This window comes from Meriones unguiculatus, chromosome 12 (genome assembly GCF_030254825.1).
Source record: "Meriones unguiculatus strain TT.TT164.6M chromosome 12, Bangor_MerUng_6.1, whole genome shotgun sequence".
Classification (NCBI taxonomy): Eukaryota; Metazoa; Chordata; class Mammalia; order Rodentia; family Muridae; genus Meriones; species Meriones unguiculatus.
Window position 1 is genome coordinate 57,828,629 of NC_083360.1, and position 25,075 is coordinate 57,853,703.

Consider the following 25,075-nt stretch of genomic DNA (forward strand, 5'->3'; position numbering starts at 1 on the left):
GAACAGGGAATATCTCTGACATTAACTAGGTGGCCAGCTCTTTGGTTCAGCCTTGCCAGAACCCAGAGACAGATGATGTAGCCATCTTTGATGAGACCTGATAGGCTGGGGTCAGAGGGAAAGGTAGGATGACCTCCCCTATCAGGGGACTTGGGGAGAGGTATAAGGGAAGAAGAGGGACAGTGGGTGGTACTGGGAGGAGAAGAGGGAGGGGGCTGCAGTGGGGATACAAAGTAAATAAATTTTATTACTAAATAAATATATAAAATTAAGAAAAGAAAAAAGACTAAAATTAACACATTTCAAGTGTTTACACGAACAACAAAAGGACAGCTAAATTAACATAACATTTTTATCTATAAAAAGCTAAGGTACAAGGAAACAAGTAATTTGAATTTTCAAGGGTGCCATGCCCCACAAGATTTTGAATGTGCAGATTATGTCACTTATAGAGAATGTCCAGTAACATGACAAGTGAGTTTCAGTACAGACTGAATTACCTGTTTGACAAAGCTTGAGACCTCCCATTTAAATGAGTCTGAGACTTCCTCATAGTTTTTTTTTTCTCTATTTACCAACACCAGGTATTTACAGACAAACAAGAAACAAATATATAGAATGATATGTAGATAGACAAAGGACAGGAGGTATAACAAAGACAGAGCCTCTGTCAGTAACTTTGGCCATATCAGAGTCTGGCAGAGCACCAGTAGATACACAGGCAATTCTCAGCACATTTAATATGTAGGTCACAGAAGTTGTATAGCGGATCGTAAGGAATAATATATCTACCACTAGAATAAAAGGAAAGAGAAAGGTAAGAAAAAAATTGATGATTTCCTTTCTCATTTATTGTAGGACTACAAAAATCGCAGAAGAATAAGGATAATATAATTTTAGTCATGAAAATTCTTCCACTGGAGAAAGAAAGGTAAGTAATATACTTCCTAAGACTAATCATGACCATATTTCTATTTGGCCATAATTTTGATTCCAGTTCAAATGCTGTCCTTAAGACCAATTAGAGAAGCAAAATAAAGAACAATTTCCCCCAACTCATGAGACTAACAAGGAAGTCTAAAGTTGAGGAAGAGCTAAAGCATGGAGAAAACTAATGCAATCTAGCAGTTCTTTGTTTCACAGTGAGGCTCTGAGGAGAACTTGGGATGAGAAGGAAAAAAAAGACAATAGCTAAGTTTTCAGTCAGGAGGTTTGTAAGCACTGGTGACTCAAGCCAGCAAGTGTGCCAGTACCCATGTCCCATGCACAGGAACAGGAAGGACATTTGGCCCTACATAGCACTGAAGACAAAACAATTTCTGAAGTACTTATACATGGACAGAATATTGACTGATGTGAAGAATGACATGGAAAGCAAAGTCCCCAGTGTCCATGAAATAGGAGAGATGATCACTAGACAGAAGAAAAGATACTGGTATCAAATGGTATCAAAAAAAAAAAAAAAAAAGCAAAGCAAAATCCTAGGGAGGCCCCACTTTGGCATGCCAGATACTCAGATAAGAGGTGTTCATTTCAATTAGTTCTCAGAATTTACTATTCTAGGTGTAATGTCCATAATTTGGTAATACTGATTTTTAAAGATAGGCAACAGGGTAAGGGGAACTTGCCAACATGTCATGAAACCAAGCAGTAAGTTGAAACTCACTGTCATCTGAAGGCTTACCTTGCCCATGCATTGCATGTTAAAGGATCCCACAGAAAGCGTTTATTCATAACAGATAGAGGATTTAACAGATTTGCATGAAAATCAAATGTGTTGAGGGGCGAATCTAATATTAGCAAAAACAAAAGATCACTGATGTATTCATTGATAGCTTGAAGAAGAATCTCAGAAATGTGCTTTGATTCATATTGCCTCAAAGGTACTTTAGAATACACTTTAGGTTTCTAGAATAATGCTCATTTTAAAGTAGATATTTAACAGATATGTACATAAAGGTTTCACATAAAATCAAATGTTTATTTGTCATTATGATAAAACAAAAGATTAAAAAAATCATGAATTTTTAATCATGAATTAATGAATTTTTGCCACTTACAGTTTTTCTTTCACATTAAAAGTAGAGCTGTGGGGGTCTGGAGATATAACTCAGTGCTTAACAGCTCGGTCTGCTCTTCCAGAGGTCCTGAGTTCAATTCCCAGCAACCACATGGTGGTTACTTATACCCTCTACTGCTCTCTTCTGCACCTGCAGGTAGAGCACTCAATAAATAAAATCTAAAATAAAAAGTATTTAAGAGAAAAAATTCAAGTGACAATACATTCTTGAGAGAAGGTGGAGAATGGGGAAATTTCTTAAATCGCTTGTGGGAATGTAAACTCGTACAACCACTTTGGAAATCAATCTAGCACCTTCTCAGACAACTAGCAATAACACTTCCCCAAGATCCATCTATACCATTCCTAGTCATACATCAAAATATGCTAAAGTACAAAACCAGGACATTTGCTCAACCATGTTCATAGCAGCTTTATTTGTAATATTCAGAACCTGGAAACAAGCCAGATCTCCATCAATTGAAGAATGGATACAGAAATTGTGGTACTTACACAATGGGATACTACTCAGCAATTAAAAACAGGGAAATAATGACAATTTCAGGCATTGTTGGGATCTAGAAAAGATCATCCCGAACGAAGTATCTCAGAAGCAGAGAGACACAAGTTGTATATCCTCACTTCTAAGTGGATATTAGACATTTAATATAGGATAACCAGACTAAACTCTATATACTTAGAAAAGTTAAGAAAGAAGGAGGACCCTGGGTAAGATGATTAATCCTTACTCAGAAAGACAAATTGGATGGACATTAGAACAAGTAAAAAACAGGAAACAGGAAAGGAGCCTGCCACAGAGGGCCTCTGAAAGACTCTATCCAGCAGTGTATCAAAGCAGATGCTGAGACTCACAACCAAAGTTTGGGCAGAGTGCAAGGAATGTTATGAAAAAAGTGGGAGATAGTAAGACATGGAGGGGACAGGAGCTCCACAAGGAGAGCAACAGAACCAAAAATATGGGCACAGGGGTCTTTATGAGACTGATACTCCAAACAAGGACCATTCCTGGCTATAACCTAGAACCCCTGCTCAGTTGTAGCCCATGGCAGCTCAGTATCTAAGTGTGTACCCTAATAAGAGGTACAGGGACAGTCTCTGATATGAACCCAGTGGCTGGCTCTTTGATCATCTTCCCCTGAGTGGGGAGCAGCCTTCCCAGTCCACAGAGGAAGACAATGCAGCCAGTCCAGATGAAACCTGATAGGCTAGTGTCAGATGGAAGGGGTAGAGGACCTCCCCTATCAGTGGACTTGGAGAGTGTCATGGGAGGAGATGAGGGAGGGATGGTGGTATTGGTAAGGGATGAGGGAAGGGGCTACAGCTAGGATACAATGTGAATAAATTATAATTAATATAAAAATTAAAATTAAACAAGTAGAGCTTTAATATTTCTTTTATTAAAATATGATAAAATCTTATTCTCTTTTTGTTTTAATGAATTGTCTGACCAGATTGGCGGTAGATGATGGACTTGTTGGAATTGACCATTATAAGAATTACTTAAGAGGGCAGAGAGATTGCTCAGCACTTATGAGTAGGTTGCTTTTATAGGCGATACCAGTGAGGTCCATTACCCGCACTAGTACTTTGTGTCTTTCAATTATCTATAATCTGTATGCAGCTTAAGAGAAATTCAATGTTCTTTACCTCTGTGGGCACCTGCATAAATGTGCCCCCAAACAGAGACATTCCACATAAGTATAAATAATAAAAAGTAAACCTTAATAAAGAAAAAATAAAATTGCTTAAGTTATAGACAGTAGAAGCAATACATTAGGACCACAGTCCATGCTGGCATTTGGTAAGTATTTTATGCCTTTCATATTTAAACTTTCTTCTTCTGTTGCCAATAAAGACAGAAATTTTGGGAAGATATAGTGTAGGCCCATGAGCCAAATGTTGACAAGAATGACATTTCCACTCTTATTCTAGTTTCTATTTAAATAATTTCCCAAAAGTCATGAAAAAGCATTGGGATTCATATTTTTAAATGATGCTTAATCTGTAGAAATGAAATAAATTTGCCAAATTTAGAAATGAGAATAACGAATAACTTTGAATTAAGTGTGGTATATGGATAATTATTTATGTAAAATGTACTCTAAAAATATAATAAAAAGTCTAGAAAATTATTATTAATTTAAATATTCAAATCATAAATTCTGCATATTTGATTGACCTCTGAAGCAATTAATTAGAAATTTAGTTACTTATTAAATTTAGGAACATATGCACTTTAATATGCTCTTTTTCAGTGAGTCACTAAATTGTGAAACCAAAAAATTTAATTTTATTCCTTTTCTTATTACATTTTTTTTAACTTAGGGAGATAAGTATTTTCATTCATATAGTGAATTAATAACTTTTAAAATAATATCACTATATTTATAATTGCTTTGATTCAGTGTTACCCATAGCAGTTTACTGTCAGCTAAGTAGCGAAATCCCAGAAAGACACTTAGTGACACTTTACCCTTACTAGTAACAAGATGTGGAACTGGTGTATAATTCATGTGGTAGTTTTACTACCTAATATGAGTCCAGGCACATTGATCAATATTCCATTTTCTAAAGAGGATACAGGGTCCATGTCATTGGTGTAAAGCATACTTTGAACTTGTACAAATCTATGCACTTGGGACCATTATTTGTAATTTTGAACTTCATTTTGTGTCAGATTTACACATGAGATTCTTATTGTAATTCATGGGGTGTTCTTGTCAAGTGTCCAATCAACTTTATAAACTCACAATAAATTAGGGTTAAAATACTTAGGGGAAAATTAAATGATAACACATAGATTGTTATATCTTCAGACTTCAGTTTGAATTATTCAATTTAGTCTTCATTAATTTTCTTTTATATTTTAAACTAAAGCATTTATTTCACATACAAATTTGGAAATGTTAATTACTAACACTTTTAAGAGAAATCAAATGTAATTATTTTTTGCCATACTGCACAAAGACTTGTTAAATGAAAGACCCTGTTAATTTAAAAGCTATTACAAGTTATAGTTAATCTTAATACTTATAATTTTATTGAGAATAAGTTGCTTAAACCTTTAATTATAAGTTGAACAATCATTAAAACTATGTGATTTGGAAAGGAAAGGGTCTTGAGTTCAAATGCTTTATGATTTAACAGGAATCTCTAAAACATAAGCCCAACTGTCTTCCAGTGTGCTGACATTCATGTGTCAGTTACAGTACAGTTCTGACTTTCACATTTATGTTCTAAAGCAAAGCAAGTCAAGAAAGTCTTTGTGCACATGATGCATTCATTGCCACCAAAGGGTGATTAACTGCCATCATGGGAACTCAACTGTGTTTAACAGAAACAGATTTCTTGGTTCTTGGTGAGATCTTGGAGACTTTCTTTGGACTGGGGGGGGGGGGGAGTGAAGGTAAAATATTCATTCTTAAGGAAATAACCCACAATAAACACCAGCAGTTAGTGCACCAAAGACTCTTCAGAATGAATGCAGCATTAACCAGAAGTCAGGCATATACTGCACTGATCTAAGGCCAAATTTGCTTCCAGATCTTTCTCCCTTGTTCATCTCCATTCCTTTAATTTTCCTGGTGTCTGTACTCTATTCTACATGATGAGGTAACTTTCAGCTTGAGAAGTAGCAGATGGAAGGAAAACAATATAATTTAAAACTTCTTCACATCCCTTCTTTTTATGGGTTTTATTGCATATCAGAGAAAGTTTAATTGTGGAGAATTTAGAAGCACTTGCCAATCTCTATAGTAACCAGAATTCTATTTAATTTTTAGTAGTCACAAAAACACAACCTATTTCAAGCCACTGCATTCCTCACATCATGGTTACAACCTGATATTTTTCAGGATGCCAGCCCTCTCTTTCTATAGAATTTTCTATTTTTAATTCCAGGAATTTGTTGTGTATGAATTAAAAAGAATTATTTTTCATTATAATTCAGAAAAATTCTTGAGACATACATGTGTAAACAAATTAAATAGTTTGTTTCTAGATTTTACATCAGAGACCATGGCTTACCACTGATTTGCCACTTAAAATGAAGACAGTAAATTGTAAGCTATCTTTTGACCATTACACTATGGTCATTTTTGAGAAGGTTTTGAGAAGTGCTGAAAAGAAAGTACATTCTTTTGAGTTTGGGTGAAAAGTTCTGTAGACATCTATTAGGTCCATTTGATTGAGGACCTCTGTAAGTGTAATTATTTCCCTATTTAGCTTCTGTCTAGATGATTGGTTCCTTGGTGAGAGTGGAGTGTTGAAGTCTCCCACTATTAAAGAGTTGGGATAGATTTGTGATTTAAGCTTTAATAATGTTTCATTTACAAATGTAGGTGCTCTTGTATTTGGGGCATAGATGTTCAGGACTGTGATGTCCTCTTGATGAATTTCTTTCTTTGATGAGAATGAAGTACACCTCCTCATCTTTTTTTGGTTAATTTTTGTTGAAGGTCTATTTTATTAGGTATTAGGATAGCCAACTTGTCTGCTGGCTCTGTTTCCTCTAAAAATCAATCCGGCACTTCGTCAGAAAATTAGGAATAGTGCTACCTCAAGATCCGCTGTACCACTCCTAGCCATATAACCAAAATATGCTCAAGTATACAACAAGGACATTTGTTCAACTATGTTTGTAGCATTTTTATTCATAAGCACCAGGATTTGGAAACAACCCAGATGTTCCTCAACTGAGAAATGGATATAGAAATTGTGGTACTTTTTTTTTTTTTTCAATGCAGTTTATTCAGGAACCTTGAACAATCCTCGGACCCTGGGGAAAGCCAGCCCACAGCTTAAATAGCCTCTGGGTAGCCAACCCAGGCGTGCCACGTGGGCAATGCAGATAGGTCCACATACATGGAAGCAAGCCAGATCCTCAGCCTTAGCCAAATGTGGAATTGTTCGTGACAGAGAGCACTCACCATCGGGAAGGTGGAAGGCAGAAACCAGCTCCATCTTTAAGGCATAGCATTCCTTAAATAGCATAGCTCTCTACAGTTCCCCCTTTTTGTTTTAGACGCATCAGGCAAGAGTAGAGGTCTGATCTCTGATATTAGAAATAAATTGGGACTTTGTTCCAATGTTCATTTAGGTGTCATCCACCCAAAGAGCATCAAACCCGTCCAATACCTTTTTCTCAGAGGCGGGACCTGGGGCATCAACCCGCATGCAATCAGACATGCTCTTCTCTGGGTCGAAAGTGGCTGACCCTGAGTGCAGTGCTTAGCCTCGCATCCTGAGCGTATCATTTTAGCTTTTTATGGTAGCCAACCATGCTTGGGGAGAATGTCCTGCTTCAATGGCTGTAAAGGCCTGAATGATCATGGCTGCATCACACTGTTGTGAGACTCTAATCTTGCATATATACCACAGACAAACCAAGGAGACCAACACCAGAAGGCCTGCTAACGCTCCCATGCCCGCCCATTCCTTCAGATGATTCATGGCTGCAGCAATCCATGTTGATAATCCTGTGGCTAGTCCTGCGTCCACTCTGGTAGAATTTACAGAAATTGTGGTACTTTTAAACAAGGGAATATTACTCAGCAATTAGAAACAAGGAAATCATGAAATTTGCAGGCAAATGGTGGGATCTAGAAAAGATCATCCTGAGTGTGGTATCCCAGAAGCAGAAAGACACACACAGTATATAGTCACTTATAAGTGGGTACTAAGCCTATAAAATAGGATAAACATTCTGAAATATGTACACCTAAAGAAAATAAATAAGAAAGAGGACCTGGGGTAAATCCTCACTTAGAAAGACAAATGGGATGGACAATAGAAGAAGTAGAAAACAGGGAGCACGACAGGCACCTACCACAGAGGGCCTCTGAATACCCAGAAGTATATCAACATAGATACTGACACTCATAAACAAAGTTTGGGCAGAGTGCAGGGAATCTTATGAAAGAAGGGGAAGATGAAAGACAAGGAGAAGACAGAAACTCCACAAGGAGAGCAACAGTAGCAAAAACTCTGGGAACATGGGTCTTTTGTGACTGATACTCCAACCAAGGACCATACATGGAGATAACCTAGAACCCCTGCACAGATGTAGCTCATGGCAGCTCAGTGTCCAAGTGTGTTCCCTAGTAAGGGGTAGAGGGACTGTTTCAGACATGAACTCAGGGGCTAGCTCTTTGATAACTTCCCCTTAAGGCAGGGGGTAGCCTTACCAGGCCACACAGGAAGACAGTGCAGCTAGCCCTGATGAAACCTGATAGGCTAGGGTCAGATGGAATGGGAGGAGAACCTCTTCTATTAGTATCCTTGGGGAGGGATATGGGAGAAGAAGAGGGACGGAAGGTGGAATTGGGAGGTAACAATGGAGGGGCCTACAGCTGGGATGCATAGCGAATAAATTGTAATTAATAAAAAATAAATTTTAAAATAGCATATGAATATAAATCAGCAATGTTCTAGCAGAATTTGAAACTATAATATGCTATTAAATTAGAAGTTTATTCAGAAAGCTAAATACTAAATTATTCCTCAATATCACTATCAGTAGGATGAAGGACCATGATACTGAGTTCTTCCCAAAAGTATTTACAAATAATTCTAAAGGCGAAAATGATGGAGCTTATCAAAGATCTCAGAACACATCCTACAGATGGGTAGTAGTCTGCGAGATTCAATTTCATACCATTCATGTAAATATGATGTGCACATATGGTTAGAGTATGTAACATATACAAAATAGGCTTCACTTTTCTACTAGGGAATGCAGCAGCATGGAAAGGGACATATCAAACTGTGAGGAGAACCTGCAAGGACTGTAGGCATCATTGGAAGCTAAGACTTGTGGGATCTCCATAGCGGGTGGGGAATTCCAGTGACCCACTGCTTCCTTTACCCATAATGGCCAAAGTGTATTATGGTTCAGAGTTGATTCTGATTACAAAGACAAATAAGACAAATATATTCTGTGTATATTGTTCCCTTCTCCATACAGGCATCATGTAGTACTATGTACTATGTCCTCACTGCCACATCTGTAGTATACATCACTTTTCAGTTTCAAACATTTCAGAAAAACATGGATTGCTTTTTTGTTCTTCTTGTGGGACCTTATCAAGGAATGGAAGACAGCCATATACCTATAACCATCTATATCCTACTCCTCACATAGATTTCAGCCAACAAAAGTAGAATCGTGCCCATCCTTCTTCAGGAGGACACTTGAAAATAGAGGAATAAAAGGTAAAGGAAATGGATATTGTAGAAAGTTCTGGAATGCTGACGAGCCATTTGACAACATAGGATTTTGATATAGCAAATATTTGGACTCTTTTGTGCTCTCCTTTTAAATGTCCTGTAAAGCATGGGGTAGTGTCTTATGCCTGTAGTTATGGAACTTAGAATGCTTAATCTAGATAATCATGGTAAGCTGTAATAAGGCTGAACTGAATAGTTGAGCTGTAGGCTAGCTTAGTTATGAGGATGCTATATAAGACAGCACCTACAGTAACAACAAAATACCTTTTAAATTAATATTTTCTAAAGTTAGGGCAGTTAACAGAAGAGGTTGTGTTAGGCAGAAACACCATGAGTATAAGTTAGAAAGCTATCCCTGTGTAGGAACAGTTCAGCACAATGGGACTTAAGAAAGTACCATGTAATTCAAACTATACATTCAAACATGTAAGACTGGAATTGACTAATGTTTTTTTGTTAGAAAAGGGTCCCTGAAGTTGATACTCAATTAATTCTATCATAGAATTATTCTGTTTAGTTATAATGATACAAAATTTTAAAAATGTCTACAAATCTCTTCCAGCACTAGATTTACACCTATTTTTCTGTTTCATATCCACTGTCTTACATGAGCAATAAATAATTCTCTGCAGATATTTAGTCCAGTTTTCTTTACTATCTATGGAACACACTTATGTTTAGCTTTCTTAACCTCTTTGACCCTTTCTGAGACACAGCCCCTTCATGTCCTCCTCAGTAACTTTGTCACGCTTTCATCTCTCCTGTCCACCATTTTGCATTTTGTGCAGATAATGTTAGTCATTGATGAAGTACTGCCTCCATCCAGGCCACTTTTGATTACACTTGCTTAAGTTATATATAAGTTCATGTAGTCTGCTCCTTTAATCTTCTTTAATTCCATGCACCTTCATCTATACTTACAACACTGAACTATGTTGTTTAACCATCTGAAATTCATGGGCTATCTCTATGACTGGGCAAAATGCATCATCAGTAAATGTTAAACATCACTACATTTAATTTGAAAAGAATATTTTCCTCCAGGAAATTTCCTAGATAAATACTAAATTGATTTCATACAAGCCTTCTGAGTAAATGGGTTCCTTCTCATAGTCTGCTCATCATCACTGCCAAGAACTTGGAGAGATTCAACAGGAATAAATTAATAGCAATTTACCTCAGCTATGCCTTCTGAATCCATGTATAATTAATAAGAACACGGAATCTGTAAAGGACAAAATCTATAAATGTAATGGGAAAAATTATGATATAACCAAGTGAGCTTTTATGAGCTGGAGCTGATGTTTTCAAAGATTAGATAGGCCTGTAGAGCGTAAATAAGCAACACTTGCACAGCTAAAAATAATAATAAAAACATATTGGTTCCCTAATGGTTAGTTAACTTTTGCCATCTCAGAATACCTCCTTCTTCTTGCATAAGAATGATATCTTTTTAACACTTAGATTTGGGAAAGCCAAATATCCTTAACAATGAAACAAGATGCCTACTTTAGCATGTAAAAATTAACTCTAGTAAATCAGATTATTAAATTCTCTACTAGAAATTATGAAACTAGTAGAAGAAAACACAAGAAAACCATCCAATACAGTAAACAATTTTATTAAAAACATCTCATAATCAAGGCATGTAAAATGGCAATAAACAGTGGAATATTTGTTAACAACATAGGGAAGTGTAAAAATAATTCACATGCAATTTGTGAGAAAAGAATATACGTGCAGAATATACATGAAATGTAAATAATGTGACTACTAATTGCCCCAATTTTGTCTATTTCTTCTTTCTTTACCTCCAATTGACTGGCCAACTCTTTGAAAGATTTATTCATTTCCTCCTTATGAGCCTCAAATAATTGGGTAAGCATGGCTTTAAAGTCATTTTCCTGTGCTTCTGCTGAATTGGAATATCCATCAATTTTGGGATTTGCTGGTGAAGTCATGATGTCCTGATTTATGTTGGAAGTGTTCTTTCGCCTATCCCTGGCCATTGGCTTATCTGAAACCTTCCCTGTTTGTTTTTGGATTTTGCAGATCAGACTGGTACTGTCTCTCTCTGGCATCTGGAGAGTTCTTCAGGAAGCTGAGAGAGGTCCCTGTACAGGCAGGCCACTTGGCAGAGATCGGGGTATCCTGGCTCTCTGCTCTCTGGTTTGGCCCTGCTTCTTTGATGTGCTCCGCCAGCTCCGTGCTGCTGTCACTGCCAGGGTATGAGGTCCTGCTGCAGCATCAGTGATCTCGATCCTGTGGAGCTAGTATGGCGTCTAGCAGACTCGGGCCCTGGGAGGATGGTGCAGCCACCGGGCGAATCTGGGACTCCGAGACTCATTCACTATCAATGACTGGTTCTTGAAGAGCACCTGACAGGGTGAAAACCAATAAAATGTAAAGCCTAATGCATAGAAATAGAGGAATGTGGGATGCCTTTCCTGTTAACAGACTTTTTCATATGCCAGGAAAAGTTTGGGAAAACAAAAGAGGGCCTATCTAATGTCATATGCATTTACGTCTTAAGTTTGAGCCATTGCTATTTTAATAATACTCTTTTTATACATACATTTATTACCCAGACCTCTAATGCATATATGACTACTGCAAGAACTGTGAGTTCTGCTTCTCTCTTTAGACCACATCCATAATGAATGTGCCTTGATTTCCTAAAAGCATTTCTTTTTGTTCCCTGGTCTTTGTGCTTAAGCATGTATTAAAGGATTTAATAAAAATCTTCAACTCAGCTTCACAAACTGAATAGTCTTCAAATTCTTTTTAGTCTCAAAGCCATCAGTACTGGTCTGTTCAAAGTTGTGCTCTAACATTTCCTGTGAACTCTGAAGGCTGCTCAAGACTGTCACTAAGTTCTGCCTCCTGTAACTATACACCAAAACATGGATATCAACTAGATAAGAGTGTAGATGTAAAAAGAGGAATTCTCACAATTTTTGTTGGAACTTAAATTACTGTGGTAATTGTAGTAAACAGCATGGGTAGTTCTTTAAAAACTGGAAATAGAAGTGTCAAAAATTTGAACTCCATCACTTGTTCATAAACCTGAAAACAATAGATCTTATAAAATTGAGACTGAAAACAAGAAGTGATAAGGTTGTCAAGAGGTCCATTAATGGAAAGAAAAATAAAATTACATGAAGGAGTTACGGTTCTGCTGCTCTGTAGTCTACTAGATTGACTATGTAAAGACCTCGAACAAACTTCAAAATAAATAGAAAAGACCTCAAAGCTTCTAAATACATACAAATGATTAATGTTCAAGGAGTAGAATAACTAATAGCTTGTTTGATATATGTACACTGCATATTCAGCGAATTATTATTGTGTACCCTTAAGTATGTGCAGAGAATGCATGTCAAACATATATTTAAATTGTTATTTAAATCAATTGGTTAAATGAAAACTTTATATATTTATTATATGAAAATGATAGCATAAGCGAAGAATTTTTGAATTGTCCCAATAGAGGTTTGCATATTTTATAGCTAGTTACTATTTGTATTTAATTTCTCTGCTCAAATATAAATATTATCATAGAGCTATGCCAACTGGGGGAAGGACATGAGTCCCCTCAAATGATAAGTTCCATTGTATTTGATGACAACATTTCAGTTTCCTTTTCTCCTTAGCCTTCTCTTCATCTGAAACACTGTTAAATCTTTGAGCTCCCATTTTGTTTGTCACTGAAATTAAAGGAGTAGGTTAGTATGTCCTGCATGCTGACTCCTCCTGGCAACTGTCTATTTTTTTTCCAAATTTTATTTTATATTAATGTGTGTGTGTGTGTGTGTGTGTGTGTGTGTGTGTATGTGTGTCAGCAATGTTTCTCTTGGACCTTATCCATTTATTGAATGAGATCTATTGGTAGAAGGAGCCAGAATGCATATACTTACATATATGCCATGATAAGTGTAAGAAAGTCAAGGGACAATGTGGTACAAGAATTGGTTCCCTCATTCTATCATGAGGGTGCTAGGTATCTAACTCAGGTAATCAGACATGGCAGTCAGCACTTCCATCTGGTGAAATATGTACCTGCCTTATAGCTTTTTATCATTGACTTATCTATAAAATATCTTTAGATCTGTACCATTTGTCACTATTGTACTGTCATGGGTCACACAGTCATGTTGGCAATGGAAGGCAATGTTGGCTCAGAGAAGATATGGAGACCTCCATTAATCCCTTCATCCAAGGTGACCAGAACACTGAATGGGGTTGTCATAAACTGAATTATTTTAAAATAAGGCAACATTTTAAGCCTTATTCTTTTATTTGTTTCTCTTGGACCTTATCTATTTATTGAATGAGATCTATGGGTAGAAGGAGCCAGAATGCATCATATAATACTGTGGAACTCAGGAACATTGTGCTTTTGAACAGAGTGTTAATACTGCTATCCAAAAATGTTCAAAAATGAGGTTTGCTGGAACCTAGTGTCATTCAAGAAAGATTTTCATATCTTTGATGTCGAGCATCATTGTAATCAAATGCTTTCCAAATCCAGAAATGTGTACTATTGCAACTAAGAAGTTAGAGAAAGTGTTAACAGCACAAAGAAATCAATGTTTTCATTAACTATATCAGTTTCCTGAATTTTCAATTTGCAGAGAGTCTTAGATATTTTGGTGACAGCTTCTTTGTGGCTATGTATGAATTGTGACTATTTATTCTTTTATTGGAACATACTTTGCAATGATTTTTGTTGGTCAGTCGTTATTAACTTTTATAAAGTTTATTAAAATTTTATGGTCCCTTGTTTTTTCTGTGTGGATTAAAATCTCATTTTGCTTTAATTCAGCAATATACTCTTCCCTCTTAACTCAGCTATTTAGAACTCTGATCTACCTTAAATTAAAAATGTGTCTGAGGTAGACTATTTTAAAAATTACGTTATTCCCTATACCAATACCTAGTTGCACGAATTTAATTTCCTAAAACCTCAGATCTCCTAATGCCATGCTAAGACAATCTGTGCATAAATATTTTTGTATTCTTTACTAAATTTTGCTAGTCAAATATCCATTTTCATTCTAAGGTAATCTTGTTTTTCACTGTTTTATACCTTAAGAAATGCACTTCTTCCAACTTTGTCATTGTCAATATTTAATTTTAGTTTTTATGTCTTTTCATTTTCATGTAATTTTAGAATTAAATTGTTAATATCTATACAAGAATTGCTGGAAATTTTAGTTTTGACCATGTAAAGTCTACCTATAACTTTGAGCATAGAGCATCCTAAAAGTATCGTTTATGCCAATAATTATAGTATATTTGCTTATTAATTTTAGCCTTATTTCAAGTTCACTTAATAATTTTCTCTATGTATACACAGAGAAAATGTTAAATGTATATTATGTGAAATGTATCCTAGGTCATTTAGTAATTTGTGTTTAAATAATATATGAATGCTTTTTAATAATTTTTATTTTTTATATTAATCACAAAATATTTGCTTTGTATCCCAGCTGTAGCCCCCTCCGTCATTCCCTCCCAATCCCACCCTTTCTCCCTCATCTCCTCCCTGCCACTCTTAAGTCCTCTGGTAGGGAAGGTCCTCCTAACCTTCCGTCTGACCTTAGTTTATCAAGTTTCATCAGGACTGGCAGCAATGTCCGGCTCTGGGGCCTAGTAAGGCTACTCTTCCTTTTGGAGGAGGTCAAAGAACCCACGACTGAGTTCATGTCAGAGACAGTCTCTGTTCCCCTTAATAGGGAAACCCACTTGTATGCTGAGCTGCCATGGACTACGTACGTCTGAGCAGGTGTTTCGAGGTTATATCCATGCGTGGTCCTTGGTTAGAGAATCAGTCTCAGAAAACACCCCTGTACCCAGATATATGTGGTCCTTGGGGAGCTCCTGTCCTCTACAGGTCATATTAACTCCCCCTTCTTTCTATGATTCCCTGCACTCTGCCCATGATTTAGCTATGAGTCTCAGCATCTGCTTTGATACACTGCTAGGTAGAGTCTTTCAGAGGCCCTCTACGGTAGGCTCCTGTCCTGTTTCTTGTTTTCTCCTACTTCCAATGTCCATCCCATTTGTCTTTCTAAGTGAGGATTGATCATATTAGCCAGGGTCCTCTTTCTTGTTTAGCTTCTTTAGGTGTACAGATATAGTTTATCCTGTCTTATAGCTCTAGTATCCACCTATGTGTGATTATATAACATGCATGTCTTTCTGCTTCTGGGATACCTCACTCAGCATGATCTTTTCTAGATTCCACCATTTGCCTGCAAATTTCATGATTTCCTTGTTTTTAATTGCTGAGTAGTATTCCATTGTGTAAATGTACTATAATTTCTGTATCCATTCCTCTTCTGTTGATGGACATCTGGGTTGTTTCCAGGTTCTGGCTACTATGAATAAAGCTGCTACAAACATGGTTGAGCAAATGTTCTTGTTGTGTAATTGAGCATCATTTGGATATATGCCTAGAAGTGGTATAGCTGGATCTTGAGGAAGCGCTATTCCTAATTGCCTGAGAAAGCACCAAAATGATTTCCGAAGTGGTTGTACAATTTTAAATTTCCACCAGGAATGGAGATGGGTTCCCCTTTCTCCACAACCTCTCCAGCGTATGTTGTCACTTGAGTTTTTGATCTTAGCAATTCTGATGGGTGTAAGGTGAAATCTCAGGGTTGTTTTGATTTGCATCTCCCTGATGGCTAAGGATGTTGAGCATTTCTTTAAGTGTTTCTCTCCCATTCTATATTACTTTACAGATAATTCTCTCTTTAGCTCCATACCCCATTTTTAATTGGATCGCTTGATTTGTTGCTTTTTAATTTGTTTAGTCCTTTATATATACTGGATATTAACCCTCTGTCTGATAGGGTTGGTGAAGATCCTTTCCCAGTCTGTAGGCTGTCATTTTGTTCTGATGACAGTGTCCTTTGCTTTACAGAAGACTGTCAGTTTCATGAGGTCCCCTTTTGTTGATTGTTGATCTTAGAGCCTGTGCTGTTAGTGCTCTGTTCAGGAAGTTGTCTCCTGAGCCAATGAGTTCTATGATCTTCCCCAGTTTTTCTTCTAATAATTTTACTGTGTCTGGTTTTAAGTTGAGGTCTTTGATTCACATGGATTTTAGTTTTGTGCAGGGTGTTAAGTATGGATCTATTTTCATATTTCTGCATGTAGACATCCAGTTGGACCAGCACCATTTGTTGAAGATGCTGTCTCATTTCTTTTGAATGGTTTTGGCTTCTTTGTTAAGAATCAAGTATCCATAGGTGTGTGGGTTTATTTCTGGGTCTTCTATTTGGTTACATTGATCCACCATTTTGTTTCTATGCCAATATCATGCAGTTTTTATTACTACACCTTTCAAGATAGGCACTAATAATGTTAAGTTCCTCGGTGTGACTCCAACTAAGCAAGTGAAAGACCTGTTTGAAAAAAAAAAAAATCTTCCAGTCTCTTAAGAAAGAAATTGAAAAAGATATCAGAAGATGGAAAGATCTCCCTTGCTTATGAATTGGTAGGATTAAGATAACGAAAATGACCATTCTGCCAAAAGCAATCTACAGATTCAATGCATTTCCCATCAAAATTCTAACACAATTCTTTACAGACCTTGAAAGAAAAATTCTCAACTTCATATGGCAAAACAAAAAACTCAGAATTTCCAAACCGTCCTGTACAACAGCAGATCATCTGGAGGTATTTCCATCTCTGATCTCAAGCTGTACTACAGAGCAACAGTACAGTACTACAGTAATATATGAATGTTTTAATTATGCCTCTCATTATTCTTTGCTGTTGTAAACTGATTTTGTATTGGCTTTTATCTGACAAGTTTAGTAAATTCCCTTATAATTTCTCTTCGGAATTACCTGTAGATTAATTAGGACTGTAGTTAAATACAATCATGCATCAAAAGAAATTAAGAACTGTAACTATTTTTGTCAAGGAAGCATCAAGTGTTCTTGCTCTTTTGGACTATCAAATTGACTCAGAAAACTATTGAACTGTTCACCAGTTTCCAATCTTCAATACTTTCTATTAAATGTGTTGTTAAGACTGCATAATTTGAAGTACTCAGTCGCTCTAGTTTCTGACCCTTGGTTTCAGAATGCCATTCAGCAGAAGGCACCTGCCCAAAACATCTAGGAAAAAGCATGGCAACTGAGCAAGGGAGCTCTTACTGGGTGCTAGTGACATTAGAAACATGAATCTGCTGCTCTTTACTGGCTTTTTCTTGCCCTCCTTTCTCCTCCTCTTTATCTATACTACTTGCCATTACTGAAAGCTTAGCACAAGATACAAGAGAATTGTGAAAGGCTTTGTTGGTCATTGGTAGTATTCAATGGCTTCTTTTTTTGAATTAAGTTTTTATTTTTCATATTAGTTACAGTTTATTCACTTTCTACTCCAGCTGTAGCCTCCTCCCTCATTCCCACTTAATCCCACCCTCCCTCCTTCATCTCCTCCCTGCCCCTCTTCCTTCTCTAAGTCCACTGATGGGGGAGGTCCTCCTTCCCTTCCATCTGACCCTAGCTTATCAGGTCTCATCAGGACTGGCTGCAATGTCCTCTTCTGTAGCCTAGGAAGGCTGTTCCTCCCACAGGGTTTGGGGAGAGCTCAAAGAGCCATCAACTGAGTTCATGTCAGAAACAGTCCCTTTCCCCTTACTAGGGTAGCCACTTGGATACTGAGCTGCCATGGGCTACATCCAAGCAGGGGTTCTAGGTTATATCCATGCATGATCCTTTGTTTAAGAAACAGTCTCATAAAAGACCCCTGTGCCCAGAAATATTTGGTCATTGTGGAGCTCTTGTCCTCTACAGGTCATACTAACTCCCTCTTCTTTCTTATGTTTCCCTGCAATCTGCCCAAGGTTTGGTTATGAGTCTCAGCATCTGCTTTGATACACTGTTAGGTAGAGGGGTTTTTTTTTTTTTTGGCCCTCTCAATGGCTTCTAGTTCACATTCCAATTATAAAACTTCAACAGGATAAGGAAGTTGCTAAATATAATTCAGAAGGACATGATTTAAGAAGAGAATTTGGCCATTAAACCTGTTCATTCCACACAACCATTTATTCATAGGTATGATAAACCACCCTCTAGCACTCAATTTGCTTATTGCTTGTTCTTGTTTTGTCCAAAGTCAACAACTGTCAAGGCTTCATTAGAGATACACAGACTGTAATTCTGTGTTCTTCAACACAAGTAATTGTAGCCTAAGTTCTTAGCTTTTATCAGCTAAGGACAGTATATTTGGCCTAATGAAATACTGAGCTGTTTTATTATCTCATGATATTCTGAATGACTGGGAGAGAATGATTTATATTGTTAGGACTAATTTGGAATCTTGGAAAGGTTACAGTCTTTTAAACCTGTGTTTATGAATTTACTTCTATGAGTTCATAGTTCACATACCTACAACACCCTGGTGAACTCATCTGCCACTGCTCTACTGGAATTTAAAAGGAGACGTTTTGACCAAAACAAGAAGAAAAATGACATGAGCATCCATATAATCCAGAAATGTGTTTGTGATTCTTTACAATGCTTGTTTATTCAGCTCATAAGTGTTGCTGGAGGCATTTGTATATAAATCACACTGAGCGTGAGGTAAGTCATTGAACATAACATTATTTCCAGTGATGCTTGTCACTTGGAAATCTATTACTGATTCTTTTACATTTATAATGCATGCATTCATTAACGTTGAACTGTGCTTATAACAACATAGGGAGGTGATATTCTCTCTCTTTAGTACTGTAGCATGGTACTATGCCTCTGACATAATCTGATTGGCCTACTCTTTGATCACCTCCCCATGAGGGGGAGCAGCTTATCAGGCCACAGAAGATGACAATGCAGCCACTCCTGATGTGATCTGATAGACTAAGATCAGAAGGAAGGAGAGGAGGACCTCCCTTATCAGTGGCCTTGGGGAGGGGCATGCGTGAAGAAGGGGGAGGGAGGGTGAGACTGGGAGGGGAAGAGGGAGGGGCTTATGGTGGGATACAAGGTGAATAAAGTGTAATTAATAAAATAAAATTTAAAAAAATTAAAAAAAAGAAATACAATTCAAAGACTGATAATTTACGTAGCATGGGAATTTAATCACTCAACTATTTTCAAGTGAAATATCATTGAACAGAAAGCCATTTCAATTCTGAATCTGAGGATAAGGATTGTGACTGCATAACAACTAACCAAAGACAAAAGCACCTTCCCTGTAGTATCTTTGTAAATCATGGCACATATTTAACAGAATAGAGAAAATCAACTCTCTTGCTCTCATGCCTCCTAAAAAATATTATGTAACAAGCAGTGGCATAATTCAGTCTTGCATTTCAAAACATCTGAACAAGGGAAAAAAGTACTTAAGCCAAATGAGAGAAATATGGTGATTTCCAAGTATGTTTGGAAAATGGCCTTAAGGTCTTTTTACTATTTTCTAATATACTGATTAGGGTGCCATTTGTTCACTCACAGAACGGAATCTTAGTTCTAATGCTGCTAATGAGGGGATAATGCTTAAGTATATTGACAGCAGGTGGCTTCTTCCACTGTACGACCACCTTAGAGAACCAGATAATTATAAGAAGACAAGCAGTTTTCAGGACTGAGAAAAATAGGTGCTATTATACACAATATGGAGAACTCCATTTGCACTAAGGGCTTGTCAGTTCTCTGTGCTCATTGTAGAACTCCCAGGAGAAAGGAAATAAATAACAAAACATAGCCATTTTTTTTAACATTTTGAGTATTCTTTCCTCTTTTCTTTACAGTATAAGGGGCCCATGGGCTAGAGTACTTGAAGAGTATCTTAGAGAACAATCCAATAAAGGTCATAGGCATCCAGCTCATGTTCTTATGAGCTGCTCACTTGTAAAACTTAAGTGAAGAAAAGGCAATGACATTGCAACTTACAAACTCAGAAGAAAAAAAAAACTGTTACAATCCATTTAAAATCTTATGAGTTATATACTTAAAAAGTATTTCCTTAATCAAGACAAGAAATATTTCTACCACCTTTTCCAATTTTCTTACTCCAGTTCATAACAGGTTCTTCTCTTCACTCCAACTCTGGGAAAGAGTTACATGCTTATTATAGTTAGTATTCATTAGAATAAGACACTATTACTTGAGGACTAGGATTCAATATGTAAAGCATTTGCTGACAAGCCTGATTACCTGAGTTAGATGCCTGGGATGTCCATGGTGGACAGTAAACAGCAAAGTCCCCTACTGGTCCTCAGATCTCTACTTGTACTTTGTGTCATTTACATGCCCACATACAGAAACACACATGAATGAATAAAGAAAAAAGAAAATTTCAATAATACTATATTTCTTTTTCTTTTTTTATTTTTTATTTTTTTGAATTTTATTTTTTTTTATCAGTTACATTTTATTAACTCTGTATCCCAGCCGTGTCCCGATCCCTCAATCCCTCCCAGTCCCTCCCTCCCTCCCTCATCTCCACCGTGCCCCTTTCCAAGTCCACTGATAAGGGGGGACCTCCTCCCCATTCATCTGATCCTGTTTTATCAGGTATCTTCAGGACAGGCTGCAAAGCCCTCCTCTGTGGCCTAACAGGACTGCTCCTTCCTTTGGGGTGGGGAGGCCAAAAAGCCAGTCATTGAGTTCCTGTTAGAAATAGTCCTTGTTCCCCTCATTTTGGGAAACCAATTGGTTACTGAGCTACCACAGGCTACATCTGAGCGGAGGTTCTAGGTTATATCCATACATGGTCCTTGGTTGAATGTCAGTCTCAGAAAAGACCCTGTGCCCAGATATATTTGGTCCTTGTAGAGCTCCTATACTTTCCGTATCAGACTAACTTCCCTCTTTCTTATGATTCCCTGTACTCTGCCAAACGTTTGGTCATGAGTCTTTGCTTTGAAAACACTGCTAGTTAGAGTCTTTCAGATGCACTCAGTAAACTCCTGTCATACATTCAACGCACATCCCATCTGTCTTTCTAAAGGAGGATTGATCATCTTACCCCATGTCCGTTCTCTTGATTATCTTTTTTAGGTGTATAGATTTCATTATGTTTATCAAATCTTATAGGTCTATATAAGTGAGTATATACTGTGTTTGTCTTTCTCCTTCTGGGATGCTTCACTCAGAATGATCTTTTCTAGATCCCACCATTTGCCTGCAAATTTGATGATTTCCTCCTTTTTGATTGCTGAGTAGTATTCCATTGTGTGGAAATACCACAATTTCTTTACCCATTCTTCCATTGATGGACATCTGGGTTGTTTCCAGGTTCTGGCTATTACAAATAAAGCTGCTATAAACATGGTTGAGCAAGTATCCCTTTTGTGTACTTGAACAAACTTTTGGTATATACCTAGCAGTGGTATAGCTGGGTCTTGAGGAAGCACTATTCCTAATTGTCTTAGAAAGCGCCAGATAGCTTTCCAGAGTGGTTGTACCAGTTTACATTCCCACCAGCAGTGGAGAAGGGTTCCCCTTTCTCCACAACCTCTCCATCATGTGTTGTCCCTTGAGTTTTTCATCTTGGCCATTCTGATGGGTGTAAGGTGATATCTCAGGGTCGTTTTGATTTGCATTTCCCTGATGGCTAATGAGGATGAGCATTGCTTTAAGTGTTTCTCTGCCATTCTATATTCCTCTACAGAGAATTCTCTGTTCAGCTCTGTTCCCCACTTTTTAATTGGATTACTTGGTTTGCTGCTTTTCAGCTTCTTTAGTTCTTTATATATACTGGATATTAGTCCATTGTCAGATAAAGGGTTAGTGAACATTCTTTCTCAATCTGTAGGCAGTCTTTTTGTTTTGATGATGGTGTCCTTTGCTTTACAGAAGCTTTTCAGTTTCATGAGGTCCCATTTATTGATTGTTGCTCTTAGAGCCTGTGGTGTTCTGTTCAGGAAGTTGTCTCCTGTGCCAATGCGCTGAGATCATCACTAGCGCCTGCGACATATACAGTGCAGAGCCCCTCCCACATACTCAAGGATTCAACATTAGCCATCACTCTGTCCCTGGAGACACACGTCCATGCATACTTACACACACACACACACACAGGCATGCTTGGATTTGCCCTGTTTGCGCCTGTGTACTTTCCTCCCACAGGTACAGCTAGTCCTCAGCACATGCTGAGAGTTCTCAGCTTCCTGAAGAACTCTCCAGATGCCAGAGAGAGACAGTACCAGTCTAATCTGCAGAATCCAAAAACAAACAGGGAAGGTTTCAGATAAGCCAATGGCCAGGGGTAGGTGAAAGAACACTTCCAACATAAATCAGGACATCATGACTTCACCAGCAAACCCCAAAATTGATGGATACTCCAATTCAGCAGAAGCACAGGAAAATGATTTTAAAGTTATGCTTGCCCAATTATTTGAGGCTCATAAGGAGGAAATGAACAAATCATTGAAAGAGTTGGCCAGTCAATTGGAGGTAAAGAAAGAAGAAATATACAGAATCCTTAAAGAAACACAGGGAAATATAGCCAAACAAATAGATACATAAGTAGAGGAAAAAATTAGTGGCATATAAAAAGGAAATGAACGGGGCAAGATGGCGGCGCCGGGAGGACTCTCATTCTGAGAAGCAGCACAGCAGGATCAGCACAGTGACCAGCAATCAGAACTCGCGGCCATAAAACACAGTCATTGTGTTTCCCAGGTGAGAGGATACCCCACAGTGGGGGATTCAATCAGCTTTTAACTCACCGGGCTAAACCTCGGAAGAGATCCCGGTTACGCCAGAAGCTTGGCTGCCAGCCGCCAGCCCCAGCCCCATCCCAGAGCCACAAGCCAGTGTCTCTGGTCATGGTCCCAGACTGAACCTTGGGCACCACACTATCAGAGACTGGAATTTTCAGTGGAGAGATAACCCCAGGGTACAGGAAACGATTGGGACCGGCCTTAGGTCACCCAGACATCCCCTGGAAAAGACTTGGGCGGGTTCCACGGGCACCCCAGGAGCCAGCCCGGAGCCAGAGCCGGAGACCCAGGTTCCAGCACAGAGCCCTGCCTGCCTGCGCGCCTGATTCGCCACCAGAGATAGAAACGGCGGGTCTGATCTCAGAGCACTCAGCTCACCCCCAACCTGAAAAGGTCCCCGGAAAATTACCCAGCTTAGGGAGCCACTCAGGCTCCCAAAAGCCGCAAAGGCAGACACAGGCAGTTTCTGTGCACCAGAAAGCTGGCAGAGACTGAGCCGCCATCACACAGCTGTGCTCCAGGCACAGGCAAATTTCTGTGGCCAGCCAGCTGGCGGACACTAAGCAGTGTGCACCAGGGCAAAAAAGACACTAGGAGTCCATGTCTCCAGAGAATCCACGGGGAAGGAAGGAAACTGTACTGATCTAAATCACCCAATCCTTCCCTAGAAAAAGTCTAGCAGTCTAGTGGGGCCGAGGCGCCAGCACTCAGCTGTGCTCCAGACACAAGCACAAACAGTTGAGGCGTGCCTGATGTCCAACTGGGTCACAGCAGCTGATCATTAAATTTGCAACAAGAAACCCAGAAACAGGGCAGCTGCCCTCAGGACTTCCCTGGGGGAGAGGAGAACCCTCTCGACTAACAAAGACCACAGTTACCACTCAGGTCTATATCCCTGAGGTGAGCAACTCCTGAAAAAACACCAGCCATCCAGGGACTATACCCAAAAAGCTGAGAAGACATCCTTCAGGAAAAACCAGCTTTCTGCAAAGGGGATTCTCTCCACCACAGGATCCCCAGGAACCACCAGAAAATAACCCCAAACTCCTAAGATAACACAATGGGTAGAGGCCAGCATAAAAGCTCAAGCAACAAAAGACAGAGCAATATGGCATCTCCAGAACCCAGTTACCCAGGGGCAAGTAGCCCTGGACACCCCACCATAACTGAAATCCAAGAAGATGACCTAACAAGTATGCTCATGAAGATGATAACAGAGGAAACAAATAAGATTCGTAAAGACATAGAGGAAGATAAACTCAAACAGAATATTGCCATCCGTAAGGAAATAGAGGAAGCTGCAGCCAAACAAGTTTATGGCCTTTAGAAAGGAAATGCTTAAAACACTGAATGAAATGATAGAAACAGAGTTGAAGGAACTAAAAGAAAAACAGGAAAGTACAATCAGACAGGTGAAGGAAGTAAACAAAACAACTCAAGACCTGAAGATAGAATTGGAAAAATTAAAGAAAACACAAATGGAAGAAATAATGGAAAGGAAGAATCTAGGGAAGAAAACAGGAACTATAGAGGTAAGCATAACCAACAGACTAAAAGAGATGGAAGAAAGAATCTCAGGTGTAGAAGACACAATGGAAGAAATCGATGTATCTGTCAAAGAAAATGTTAAATCCGAAAAATTCCTGACACAGACTGTCCAAGAAATGCAAGACAATATGAAAAGACAAAACCTAAGAATAATAGGTATAGAGGAAAAAGAAGACTCCCTTCTCCAAGGCCCAGAAAATATTTTCAACAAAATCATTGAAGAAAATTTCCCCAAGCTAAAGGAGAGGCCAATTAGAATACATGAGGCCTACAGAACACCCAACAAATTTGACCAGAAAAGAAAATCCTCCCGCCACATAATAATCAAAACAGTAAGTATACAGAACAAAGAAAAAATACTAAAAGCTGCAAGGGAAAAAGGCCAAGTAACATATAATGGCAAACCCATTAGAATCATACCTGACTTTTCAACAGAGACTATGAAAGCCAGAAGGGCCTGGACGGATATCATGCAGACCCTAAGAGAACACAGATGTCAGCCCAGGCTACTATACCCAGCAAAACTCTCA